The following is a 13,691-nucleotide window of genomic DNA, read 5'->3' as shown; positions in this document are numbered from 1 at the left end:
ATCCATACCGCTATCACATATACTCTTCACCCTTAACCGCGTATCTAATCGAGCACATCCGCAGAACAACTGTCATAGATGCGCTTTTGCACATGCGCTGCACAAATCGTGCAACGCCTGAAAGGATCGAGTCGACTGTCATAAAAATGTTTGTGATGACAGGAAGTGGCAGTTTTCGCACATGCGCAGTACAAATCGTGTTTCCGGGATGGATCGAGTAGCGACAGTCTCAACTGATCTCGCGTGGGTTTTCCTGAATGGGCGAGGCGTTTGTAAGTAATGAATGGGAGACATGCGTCCTTTCCAGAAAAATCTTGTCACTTACGATCACGTTCTGATGAAAAGGAAATGTTGGATGCTACCAACGTGACATAAAGGGGAATTACAAATTGCCCTCATTGTGATCCATCAAAATGATGGACGGCCTTCAGATTTTTCCATCACTGGGAAAAAAAATCTGTCAATGACGGAGAATTTTCGGTTAATGCGACATCTGAGTGGAATCTTCACAGCAGTGTTATGCAATGAGGATCATGCCATTTTGATTATATGGTCAGTGGTGTAGCAGACGGGCACACACTGCGGTGCCAAAAATATTATTTATGATGTAAAGAAATGGGAAATTTTTAGGGTTGGGTACCAAAACCCCCGGTGCATATGAGTGCGAGGTCTGGCTATGACCCAGCGCAGGATCGCATCTCTCCGCATCTTCTGTACTGTGAGACCGGTATAGAGAGGCAGCACGTTCCGCACGCACTCGCAGATAACTCGAAAAATGAATGTATACACCGTTTCCAAACATTTGTCACTTACTGAATGTTTGGGCATATAAATATGAATTAACACTTTGTATGTAAATGCACATGGTTCGTTACTTAGACTGAACTTTGCGCTGCATGATACAAAAAGTAAAGTAATATAACCAAATTCACTGCATATAGCAAGCACGGTGCAGACTTTCGGAGCTTGTCATTCTCTGCAATGAAAGCAAGCGTGCGTGTCAGGAGGACGGAGAAAGAGTGTGCAGGAAAAAAGGTGAACGTACTTTTTGACAGTTTAAAGGTAAAGTTCACCTCAAAATCAAAATTGAGTTATTTTTAGTGACCTTCCCACATGACCTTCAACGTGTTTTTAAGACCTCCCGGCATCTTTGGAACACAAATAAAGATATTTTAGGTGACATCCGAGAGATTTCCACGCCTCCTCATTAGGGTTGGGAATCGAAATTTGATTCCAATTCTGGAATCAGATCCATAAGAAAGGAATCGGATCCTTTAAAAAAAAAAATTTGATTCCACTTAACGATTCCGGACCGCACGGTCACATAATTTTCACGTCATCTGTCAAGACCTGAGTCACCTGACCTGACATAGCCATCTGCAAGGACCTTCCACTCGAATACTAAAAGTCAGTTCACACGATGGACCGTGGAAGGCGCACTAAAGTGTGGCTGCATTTTGCGAAATCACGAAAAGACAAAGCTAAGTGTAATTATTGTGACAAACTATTATGTTGCAAGATGGGTGTCACCAGCAATATGGCAAAGCATCTGCGGTTGGTTCATCGTATCGAATTACAAGAATGCACCGTGTTTGATGCGTTGCGCATCCCGAGTGCCCACACTTCATTAGCCGCTGATGACACTAGTCCGGCGGGGACAACGCCGGAGCCATGCGCACATCAATGTTACGTCATTTTTTTTGCGCTATAAAATCATCCTACCTGTTTATTTTATAGTGTTACGGGAATCTGATAGTGTATTTCCGTTGTTAAGTCATTCTGCATATTTATTTCATACTGGTAGTACAATATGATAGGGTATTGCGCAGTAAATTAATCCTACATGTTTATTTTATGCTGATAGGGAAATCTGATGGGGTATTTACGATGTAAATGTATTTTATGTGTTTATTTTAAGCTGGTAGGACTATCTGACAGGGTATTTTGCATTGTAAAATCATCCTACCTGTTTATTTTGTCGATGTGTTTTAGATTATATTAAGTTTTGCCCTGCGGTAGGAAAATCTGACAGGGTAGGACAATTCGACAGAACACTGGCACATGATGCTACATGTGAGGCTCCCTTCTCCCTCGCTTCGAAAGGACACTTTTTTGTGTGTTCAGCTGTAACTAATGGTACAAAATAAATATTTTTGATCTTGCTTGACTTTTATTAGTTTGCTATTGCTTGACTTTTTATTACTATTACTTTTCACCGCTTTGGAATCGAAACTAAGAATCGTTAGGAATCGGAATCGATAAGCAGAATCGAATTTGGAATCAGAATCGATAAGCAGAATCGAATTTGGAATCAGAATCGATAAATTTGAAATGATGCCCAACCCTACTCCTCATAGACATCATGGTTATAGTTGTTGTCAAGGTCCAGAAAAGTACTAAAGACATCATTAAATTGGTCCATCCGCTCATAGTGGCTCAACTGAATTTTCTGAAGCGTCGAGAATACTTTGTGCGAACACAAACCAAAATAACAAATGTAATCTATATATTCTCAAACGGAATGCACATGCATCAAAGTGCTCTCGTGAAAGCGAGAACAGGAGCGCTTGCCCCTGCTGCAAGACAGAGGAGAATATATCGATCAAAGTAGTTATTTTGGTTTGTTTTTTGCACATAAAATATTCTCGTCGCTTCAAAAAAATTCAATTGAGCCACTATGAGCGGATGGACCAATTTAACAATGTCGTTGGTACTTTTCTGGACCTTGACAACGACTATAACCATGATGTCTATGAGGAGGCCTGGAAATCTCTCGGATGTCGCCTAAAATGTCTTTATTTGTGTTCCGAAGATGCCGGGAGGTCTTAAAACATGTTGAACGTCATGTTGAACACAATCCTGCACAACTGTTGATTCACTAAATGTTCGTTCAGAATGCATTGAAATAGCATTTAACCCCCCTTTAAGCTTTTCCTCACTCCATATATAGTTTGTTATGTATGGGCTCTGAGTTTTCCATGCATGAGAGAGCTTGCGCGCCATGCTGGCTTTTCCCTGCGGCAGACAGAGTTTAATGCTCGTAATACGTATGGCTCAAGCTTTTCCTTGCTATGCGCTGAGGGTTTAAAACCAGTGCATGAGTTGTTCCTGTTATAACAGGAAAGTAATAACAGTGCACATGGGCATCAAGGACGCAATCGGATTAATGACATTGATTTACAGCAATAGTTTACTTTCTCTTGTTTAAAAGGTTGAGGTGGGAAGTAACAATGTTACCAGCTGCACTGAACTCACACACTGATAGAATGTCACACAGGGCCACGTTAGCTTCTGTTTTTTGTCCACAAATCCAGCTTGTCATAGATAAATGCGTAAATTGCCCTGCACCTCGATTGTGTATCGGCGATCCACAGGCTGGCGAAAGAACGATCTGACTATAGAGAATATTGCCCAATGGGTGTGAAAAACAGGAGACTCCCGAAGCTGTTCGAATGCTTTTTTCGGAGCTGCCTTCAAGGCCAAACGTTGCCTCCGAAGTCATTGCCTCACAAATCAGCTGCCTAAGCTTTTGGTCGTAGCCATTGTTCCCCACCGGCCGGCTAGTAAAACGGAAGTCTCAGGACAAAATGGAAGTGCGGCACATCATTTACTTCCGTGTTCGAAAATAAGGCGAATAGGGCATGCGATCGAGACATGATCTCACTTTATGTGCAGTTGGGCCACAGCTTCCATTAATAGTAGCTAGATTTTGTCTCTGCAATAGGACTGTGTTCTATCTTTTTGTATGTGTAACCCTTTTTTTTGGCAAAAACACAAATAGGGATAGTTCAGAATTGTCCAAAGAGTCGGTAAGTATTGTTAAAACTGCATAGTCTGCAGACAGTATAAAATCAGTTAATTGTCCCAGCAAAGGTGCATCTGTAAAGTCATCACATTTAAAGCCTTGCTGTTTTTTGTACCATTGCCTACAGCAATGAATTTCAAGACAATAACTGATTGATGTGTTGAATAAAAAAGTGTTCAGTGCTTATTGCACCTAAATTAGCATAATGATGCGTTCATTACACCTCTCACATCCAAGCCATCAGCTCTTCACAATGCTGCCGTCTGGTCGGCGCTACAGAGCACTGAACACCAAAACAACCAGACACAAAAACAGCTTCTTCCCTCAGGCCATCTACCTCTTGAACAGTTAAATGTTTTTACACACCGTGCAATTAATAACTCTGTGCAATAATAATTAAGTGCAATATTAATTATATCCTCCAGATAATACACTATCTATTTTTTATACAACTTTTTCTGTAAATTATATTTCATTCATTCTGCTGTATATAGCACATACCTTGTACTACAATAGTCTATTCTTATTTTTTACTTGTACATATTTACATACATACATAGCTTTACTCTCTATATCTTTATCTTATGTTTATTGTATTGTATTTCTTAATTTTTTATACCCATAGGCCCTTATTTAAATCATTGTGTACTGTATTCTATTGTGTTATGGTCTCTGTGTACTGTTGTTGCTGTTTCTGTGTTCTGAGAAAAAAAATGTACAATGATACAAATTTTCATTTTATCTGACATATTGTGGTGTGAATCTTTCATTAAACTATCCTGAATATTTTGATGATTTTATTTTAGAATGTCATTCAAACAGTCCATTTGTTGCACTTCATCAATTTAATCAGAAAGAAATAATGGCTCTTATCAGCCAGAGGTGGGTAGAGTAGCCAAAATCTTTACTCAAGTAAAAGTACAAGTAACTAGAGAAATTGTTACTCAAGTAAAAGTAAAAGTCACTATTTTAAAAATTACTTGAGTAAAAGTAAAAAAGTATGCAATGAAAAAACTACTCAAGTAGCTAGTTACTTAGTTACTTTGTATCTGATTATATAGGCCTACTACATTAACTTAATATTAACGCCAATATTTTAATATTACATTTTAATCAATATTTTTATTATCATAAGCAGATATCTTTGCAATATACTAGAGAGACTAAAGAATAGACAAACACAGAAGAGACGAGCATTTCTGTAAATTCATCTAGTCCTGATGTCAATGTAGTTTACACAACTTATTTAGAATAATAGACCATGTCAAACTAAAGCATAAAATAAACTCAGAGCATTTCCTAAGATGATCTAGAACATCTGCAGTGCTCTCTTAAATGAAATACACATTTTTGAACAAAGCTCATGTTTTCTCGTGTTGTGTCACGTGTGTGTTGTGAAACGCTCTTACTTGTAAACAAACGTAACAGTGAACCACACGCCCATCAACAAGTTTTCTTCCTTCTGTTCTTCAAATGTATATTTCTGCAGCCCACGTCTCTGTGTCTGACAGGTAACGCGCAGTGTAGAACAGGTCGCGCGGGTGCGCGCAAATGGCGGGCATTTATCATGCTGGCAAACAATATGACACATTTGCAGTTTTGATTGTATAGATATAGATTAATATCCACTTCATCCAACGCTCTTGTGTTCTGGTGTTCTTAAATTTCGCGCTACGAGGAGTGAGTAATCCTGCTTCAGATGATTCAGATCGTGCTGCGAACTGAACAAATCATTTGAACTGATTCATTAGCCTATTCAAATGGTTTTGCCCATTGTTCAATTAATGCTTTCAAAAGAATCGACTCAAAGAATCGATCACTCGGGAATGCCCGTAAAAAGAGAAGACAAACCTTGAAATAAACAACGCGTTTTAAAAAGCATATTTTAAAATGAAGGAACGAAGGAACGTCGCGCAATGTAAGTTATGTAACGAAGTAAAAGTACAGATTTTCTATTAGAAATTTACTCAAGTAAGAGTAAAAGTACACACTTTTAATTTTACTTAAAAAGTACATATTTTCCAAAATGTTACTCAAGTAAATGTAACGAAGTAAATGTAGCGCGTTACTACCCACCTCTGCTCACAGCTAAAGATGCAGGAGTTTCTTTGGTGAGGATTGTGGCGGGTTTGAGATTTGAGAGGGACTGGATTTCAGTGAGTATGTGTGGGAATGGCTCATCTGGGTGCCATGAGCTGCTGTGAGGTCCTAATGCATATGAGAAAGAGGACACGTTTGATTCATTCATTTTCTGTACCCTTCCTCTGTTCTCTCTCACTCAGTGTTTGCTGAGTGAAAGGCTGAAGAGAAGTGGGTGTGTATGTGTGTGTACTTGAGAACAGATGGCAGCTGGTTAGCCTGGCTAGGACGAGGTAATTACTGTACACTGTGTTACTTAACTCTTTAACTGGTGCAATCTGTTGGGTTTTCTCTCTGTTTCTCATTCTCTAACAGACTTCTAACCAGATTAGTTTCTAAAGGAATCTTTTCTAAATTAACTAACAGTTCAAATTCAGTAGAGCTAAGCTTTTTACAGCTGTTTACGCTGTTGTTGTGGTATCGGGTGTGCCTGTTTTTTAGTGCTCTTAACCCCACACTACATTTCTTCTTTTCACACCTTCGGGTTTGCCTTTAAATGAGATAGGGGCCTAGGATCAGCAAAAAATGCACACACTGAGCAAACTATAGTATTTAGCATTGGCCTGGATTGCAGAGAGAAGTTTTCTTCAAAGTGGGGAAACCCTTTGCTAAGGCTTGTTTGGTTTGCATGAAACTTACATGAGTTTTCAGCAACTGACCCTTTGTTACATATATCAAAAGGACTGTTTCCTAAACTGTGTTAGTCATTTTTCATATTGTGATAAAATATAAGCAATAATAAATTTATGCCACTGAACAATATCGGAAAAATGCCCTGTTCCTTTTGACCTGGGAGCTGTATATTTTTGTGCTGTGTTAGTAATTCAAGTTTGTCTGACCTTTGCTTCACTTTTAAAACAGATTTCCTACCATGGCATTGAGGAGGGAGGGGAGAGTGATGACTCGGAAGGTGAAAACCAAGAGCTGGCACAGATCGACAGAGGTGTGTAATTGTGTTTGCATATACTGTATGTGTCACATCCATAAGGCCAAATTTACCCACTTGTGATCATCATGGTTCGAAACCTTGAACAATGAACGTTATGTGAGATTGAAATGCAGACTATGTATGCATTTAAATTACTCATTGCTTGTACTTGCAGTACAAACTGTCCTGGCCTAAAAGCACAGGAAATCATCTGATCTGGTATGTTAGGATATGACTGGTGTAGTCGTAAATTCTCAGGGCTGGAGTCCTGTAATGGGTTGTTTACATACTGACAGTTACATTTTTAGTGAAAGAATGACGTTCATCTTCCATGAGAGCTGCTGATTTGAGGTGAAAATTTGCCAGACTTTAGCAGTGTTAATGTGTATATGTGCATATATAAGCAGCTACCCAATACAAGCTCACGTGATTTGTTTCCTGACAGAGGTGATTACTGTAGTCGATTAGAAACTCCTACTGGCAGTGGGCTGGTGACCTTATGTGATTTAATTATTTTCAGTGTACACGCCACAGGAAATATCAACACAGTGCCCATTAACAAGACACTTAAACCAAAGATTTTTTTTTAAATGATGTTCTGCCTCCTACAGAGCGTCGCCGAAACTGTACTTTGACCCCTCTCGCGACCAGCCAGCAGCACAATCAGGGCGTGCTTTCTCCTGCCCACCTACGCCGCCTTCGTCTCCTGCTGGACCCTACTCTGGACCACCACAGTTCTGAAGAGGAGCTAGAGCGCATTGCAGGAGCCACAGGGGCCGAAGGGGGCCGGAAATGGCAACGTCATGGAGACATGAGCAGCGCTTCTAGTGATGAGGAGGTGAAGGACCTGTGTGGGCCAAATGAGCTGCCCGTCGGGGTTCGCTTGAGCGCCACCTCGCCCAGTCCTGTTCTATTCAGGTCCTCCCCTCCTCGAGCTCTCAAACTGTCCCACACGCCGACCCGTCTGCCCGTCCGACCCATCATTCTCAGCCACTTTGAACAGCCTTCTATGCCTTACTGGCGGCACCGACCCGCTTACACTGGAGAACCTGGTCGGCCCAGCCTGGACCTGGAGAAGATGCAGCAGGTTAGGGATGCTTTTGGTATCTGATTGTTGATATTATTAAAATTTAATCCGCAAGAACAAGTGTGATCATGATTTGGTTTCTACTATACAGAAATAAACTTATTAATTTTCTTGATGATGAGAACGATGATGCCAAAGATACTCCGTGCTGTGCCTGAAAGCTCATCTGGACAGAATAGTTGTATGCGACTTACAAACTGACTTACAAACCTTAAATATTCACTACTATTCCACAGACTAATTAATAGCCTGTACTAGCTAAATAAGTAACTGCTTCACACTACAAAGTACAAACACTAAACTATACAGGTAGTGCATCCGTTTTCCAAACCTCTCTCCACTACAGTCTATAGACTTGCTGGGCAGGGAGCTGTAGTCCAGAATGCAGTTTTTCAAAACCATTTTAATTTTTTTAATTGTTTATATATATATATATTTATTTATTTTTTGGGGGCGTTTTCGCATTTATTTGTACAGTAACAGTGAGAGGACAGGAAACGAAGTGGTTGAGAGAGGGGGTGGGATCGGGAAAGGACTACAAGCCGGGACTCGAACTCGGGTCGCCTGGAGCGCAACAGCGCCATATGTCGGAGCACTAACCACAAGGCTATCGGCTCCGACTGTTTGTTTCTTTAAAGTTATTTTTATTGGCAGAAAACCAGCACAACCCAGCATGAAACTATTTTCTATACAAAAAAGCTAAGGATCGTGTTAGTAAAGGGAAGTTAGTAACGGCCTGTCATCATTAGTTGCAGATGCCACATGCTTTAATATTTATCAAATGCTGCAATGCAATGATATTAAAGCCTTTTTTAATGTGCCTTGTTAAGATACTTTTTGGTACCTCTGTATATAGAACACTTTCTCTCAGGTGCAAATTCTCCTCACAACACCCAGTTTTAGGTGCTGTTTACACTAGCCCGTTGTCGTACGAAAACGGCATTTTAAAACTAAAATGATGCTCGTTAATACTGGCGTTTTCACACGCGTTTCAGAAAAACTCCCTGTTTACACTATAGAAAACACGTCACATGACCATTCAGGCATGCTGGGCATGCACACACAGGTGTAAACAGTTGTATACAGGTACATGCATACAAGTTGGTTGTTGATGACAGTTAGTTACTAGTCACAGACCGGCCAGTACAACAATGAACATGATGAGGAAAAGGACATCTTTGTGTGAATAGATGAGGTGTTATCCATGTTATTATGTTATTATTGAAACTAAAACGGGGTCTGCAGCGTTTTCGGGGGTCGAAAACTCAGAGTAGTGTAAATGCCAGCCATGAGCGTAGCAGCAGTTATGCATTTTACTGCCTTAGACCAGCAAGCTTACAGACTACTCCATGTGTTCGGGTTTGTGCCTGCCACCTCGAGAGAGAAAGAGGATGACAGATGTCATCAAACCCCCCACCCCCTCCAACTTAGAACAAAAGCCTGATAGCGTGAATCTGTAAATGAATGAGGGAGAAATTAACTAAGCAGTTTTATCTGCAGGTGTACAGATTGTAGGCCTATCAGGTGAAAGATACAAAAAAGGGAAAGAGGACAAGGAACAAAGTAAACAGAGGGGAGTAGAGAGAATTAGAGATGGCTGTGAGGGCCATATGAATCTTTAAGTCCAATGGTAAGGTTCTCTGTGTGTGTGTGTGTGTGTGTGTGTGTGTGTGTGTGTGTGTTCATGTTTGTATATCCCGGTGGGGACCTAAACCTGAATGCACACCAACACATGGGGACTCGTGTCACTGTGGGGACCAAAATTGAGGTCCTCATGGGCAAAAAAGCTAATAAATTGTACAGAACAATATTTTTTACAAATCTAAAAATGCAAAAAGTGTTCTATGATCTTTAGGTTTAGGGACAGGGTTAGAGATAGGGGATAGAATATACAGTTTGTACAGTATAAAAAACATTACGCCTATGGACTGTCCCCACGGGGATAGTCAACCAAAGCGTGTGTGTGTGTGTGTGTGTGTGTGCGTGTGCGTGCATGTGTGTGTGTGTGTGCGTGCGTGCGTGCATGTGTGTGTGCGTGTGCGTGCGTGTGTGTGTGTGTTCATGTTTGTATTGTTTTGTTTGTATTTGGATTGTCCCCACGGAGATAGTAAACCAGACATGTGCGTGCGTGCGTGCGTGCGTGCACTCGGTCAAGTGGAATGGGAGTTGTTGGAGGAAAAACAATATGGGAGAATACTGGAGTAGCTGCTAAAACTCTTTCAAGACCAAATCAAATCTCCCCCGTTTTGTAGTCTTTTTACTTTACAATCAATAAAAATAGAAACATTTTATTGAGTGAAGCCACAAGCAAGAAATAATCACACATCTTTACCCTACAACATATTGCTGTTTAATTGAAGCAGCTGTAATGCCACATGTTGAGCCACATTTGGGCAACGGTCATGTTATTTGAATCATAATCCGGCCAATCCATTCCTTTGTATTTGCAGTTACTTTTATCTAGGACAAAGAGGTCTGGCTTTTGTTTGAGTGAAATGAATGGACTGTCTGACAGGTGTCTAAATGCACCCCTGCCGAGTAAGCTTGACAAACATTTTGGCAGACTTTGAAATGAGACCGAGCTCTTTTTAAACTCCAGTTGGGCTTTAACCATGGCTGCCTTCCAGTTACAAAGATATGGACAAATTTGACAGTTCCTCATAGAACATGTTTACCTCAAAGAGGCTGCATGAAATAACTATTCATCTGTTATTCCCTATAGGTTTTATCATAGATCAGGGGGTCACCAACTAGCGGACTCCTGTCCGAATGCGGTGGACCGCGAGATGCGTCCGTCCGGAACTCAAACCATTTTGACATAATAAATAAATGAATGCCTAACATTATTTTGTAATGCAATCAAATTTATACCAGGCACATCAAGGTCCGCTCAGTAGCATGTTGGGTCCTACGGCGCCACGGACAGTTAACATATGCGCACTGTTACTACGTTCAGACGTCGACGTCGTGGAGTGAAGAGAGCCGAGACAGACTCGCTGCACAGCGCGCAGACAGATGTAACTGTCAGTGATTGAAAAACAATGTCCTTTTCAAAAGTCAGAAAAGTTGATGCTGAAAGCCATGTTTTCCGAGATGAATGGGTCGATGTAGCGGATTTCACCCAGCCCCACAAATAAATCACAGACTCTGAGCTTTTTGGTGGACCACATCTGCAGTTTAATTAAACAGAAGACACACACACATCCTCAGATCAATGGTCTGTCAGCTGACTCTCTCTAGTCACCGGCTGATCTGAAAGTTCTTAAATACTGCAAAACCCAAGTTTGCATCAGAAATCTCTTTTCCGGTGTCGCATTAACCATAATTCACAAAAATACATATATACATATTGAACAAAAAAATTAAATGACAACCATACAATTAACCCAATATATGTTAATGTATGATAATGTTCAGCAAATATCTCTGTGTCACGTGATCGTATAGTGGATTTCTGGTAACATACCTGCAGTTTAATTAAACAGAAGACAAGGGACACACACACATCCTCAGATCGATGGTCTGTCAGCTAAGGAATGTATGAGACAAAACAAATAAATCCCCATCCTCTTTTAACACAATACTGCAAGTTCATAAAATCTGAGTCACAGTTACGGCTAAATAGACATAATATCAGGGTAAAATAAAAATTGCACGCATCCATTTCACATTAAACATAACAAATAACATTTTCATAGATACAATCCACCGATGTTTAGTATATTAAACTGATATCAACATTATAAACTCGTGCTCTACATTTGCGCGCAGGCCGCCATAACAACCAAACACATTTAGGCCACACGTTCATAAAACTCAGTGAATACGCTATATTTTTAACAGGGAATCATGTACATGAACACGATCTCTCTTTTTTTAACATATTCGTAATCAATATTGACTCATATTTCCCCTACAGTTAACAGTTACAGAGCGATTCAGAAACGTACCTGACTCTCTCTAGTCACCGGCTGAACTGATAGAGTCGAGCGCGACGGCGCACCCAACTGACATCATTCACATGTAAATGTACCTTTTTTAGAAAACGCACAATTTTCCTTGTACCATATAAAGAAAATAAACGTCTGCATGAAATTAATATAAAAAACATAAAATTCTGAAAAAAATAATTTCTTCAGACACTTTTAAAATAAAAGGCACAAAGATTTGCTGAAAGAAAACACACATCAAACACACATCATTACATCGAGAGATTTGCATTTATTCTTCCTGCCTCGACATGCTCGTTATCAGGGCCGGTTTGTCTCATTTGCTCGGAGTCTGTTGCGGTTGTCAAAAGTAGAAATCTTAAACGGCATTATGAAACTAGACATAGACACTTTGAAGAAACTTACCCGCAGCAGTCTGAGGTAAGGTCACGGAAAATATATTAGCTCAAAGCCCAGTAGGCGCGATCTACACGGGTCCTCCCTCACTCACTTACCGCCCAACAATGAGCATATGAATGTTCACTAAGAATACAGTGGATCTTGGGGAAAACATAACAAGCCCTTTACTGATGGGGAAATAGTAAAAGAGTGAAAATAAAGTAAGAGAGAAGGAAAATAAAGACATGAACTAAAAGAAAATATTAAACAAACCTCCCTTTCAGCTGCAACAGCCACAAGAGCTGAAATGTTATCAGAGGATGTTCAGTCACAACTTGATGCTGCTATTTGTTAATCTCAGCTCAGCAGAAAACAACACTTCAGTTTTCTTTTAAAGTTGTTAATGTTGAAATTAATGTATGATCAGTGCAGGTTTAGAGATTAGGGCATTTTGCACATTTTCCTTCATTATATTGTTGTCAGACATTGTTATGCTGTCGTATAGATATGAAAAGACATGTTTATTTCTTTGGTCTGCCAAAAACCATCAATTCATGTTTTTAGGTATTTAATTGTCCGAACCTCGGCTGGTAAGGCGGGTTCGTTTACTGGACCTCAGGCTATTTTAGTTGAAGACTCCTGTCATAGATGCTTGTAGTCCCCAAATTTAATGAGCACTGATTGTTTTTGTATGGACTGGATTGAAAGGTGTATCTCAGAGGTTTAGTTCTTTATTTTTTCATACTCCTATCACTACAAACTCAGATTATCTTGATTTTATTTTTTTGAGAGAGAGATTTTGTAGACTTTTAGCCTGCTTTTCCGTACAACAAAATATCCATGTCTATATGACAACTGCATAAACTGTATTAAATGTAATATTCATAGTCTATATTCAAAGACATAAAATCAATGTTTATAATGGATACATGGAAACAGCTTTGTAGTGTGTCAGTGTAATGTGGAAATGTGAGGTATATAAAATATAAGGTATATGAAATACTTTAGTATAGGGACCAATTCTCACTATTAACTACTTGTTTTTTAGCATGCCTATTATTAGCATTTTGGCTGTTTATTAGTACTTATTTATTTATTTATTTATTTATTTATTCATTTATTTATTAGATATTATTTATTATAATGATCTTGCTTGGTCTATAAACACCATGCACTGTGCTGTGTTTTACCTTTCTGTGTTTTTCTTATTTGCTCCTGTAAAGCTGCTTTGGAACAATGCACATTGTGAAAAGCGCTATATAAATAAAATTGAATTGAATTGAATTGAAACACACTTCCTTCTCCCTTTTCCATCCTTACTCCTTTCTCTAACATCTAACATTGATCTAATAAAACGGTCATCCAATCTATTACAGGTGAAATGGGAGTTTTTTATGGATGTAC

General features: G+C 39.6%; 1 long non-coding RNA gene across 1 annotated transcript; it reads left to right on the top strand.

Annotated features, from left to right (window-relative positions):
* The first annotated feature begins 6,064 nt into the window (after positions 1–6,064).
* On the top strand, positions 6,065–7,515 carry LOC130560504 (uncharacterized). The gene is made up of 3 exons (XR_008963696.1): positions 6,065–6,177; positions 6,806–6,887; positions 7,484–7,515. It is a non-coding gene; the product is annotated as an uncharacterized LOC130560504 (long non-coding RNA).
* Positions 7,516–13,691: the final 6,176 nt, after the last annotated feature.

This window comes from Triplophysa rosa, linkage group LG10 (genome assembly GCF_024868665.1).
Source record: "Triplophysa rosa linkage group LG10, Trosa_1v2, whole genome shotgun sequence".
Lineage (NCBI taxonomy): Eukaryota > Metazoa > Chordata > Actinopteri > Cypriniformes > Nemacheilidae > Triplophysa > Triplophysa rosa.
This window is presented reverse-complemented; position numbering and strand designations above follow the sequence as displayed.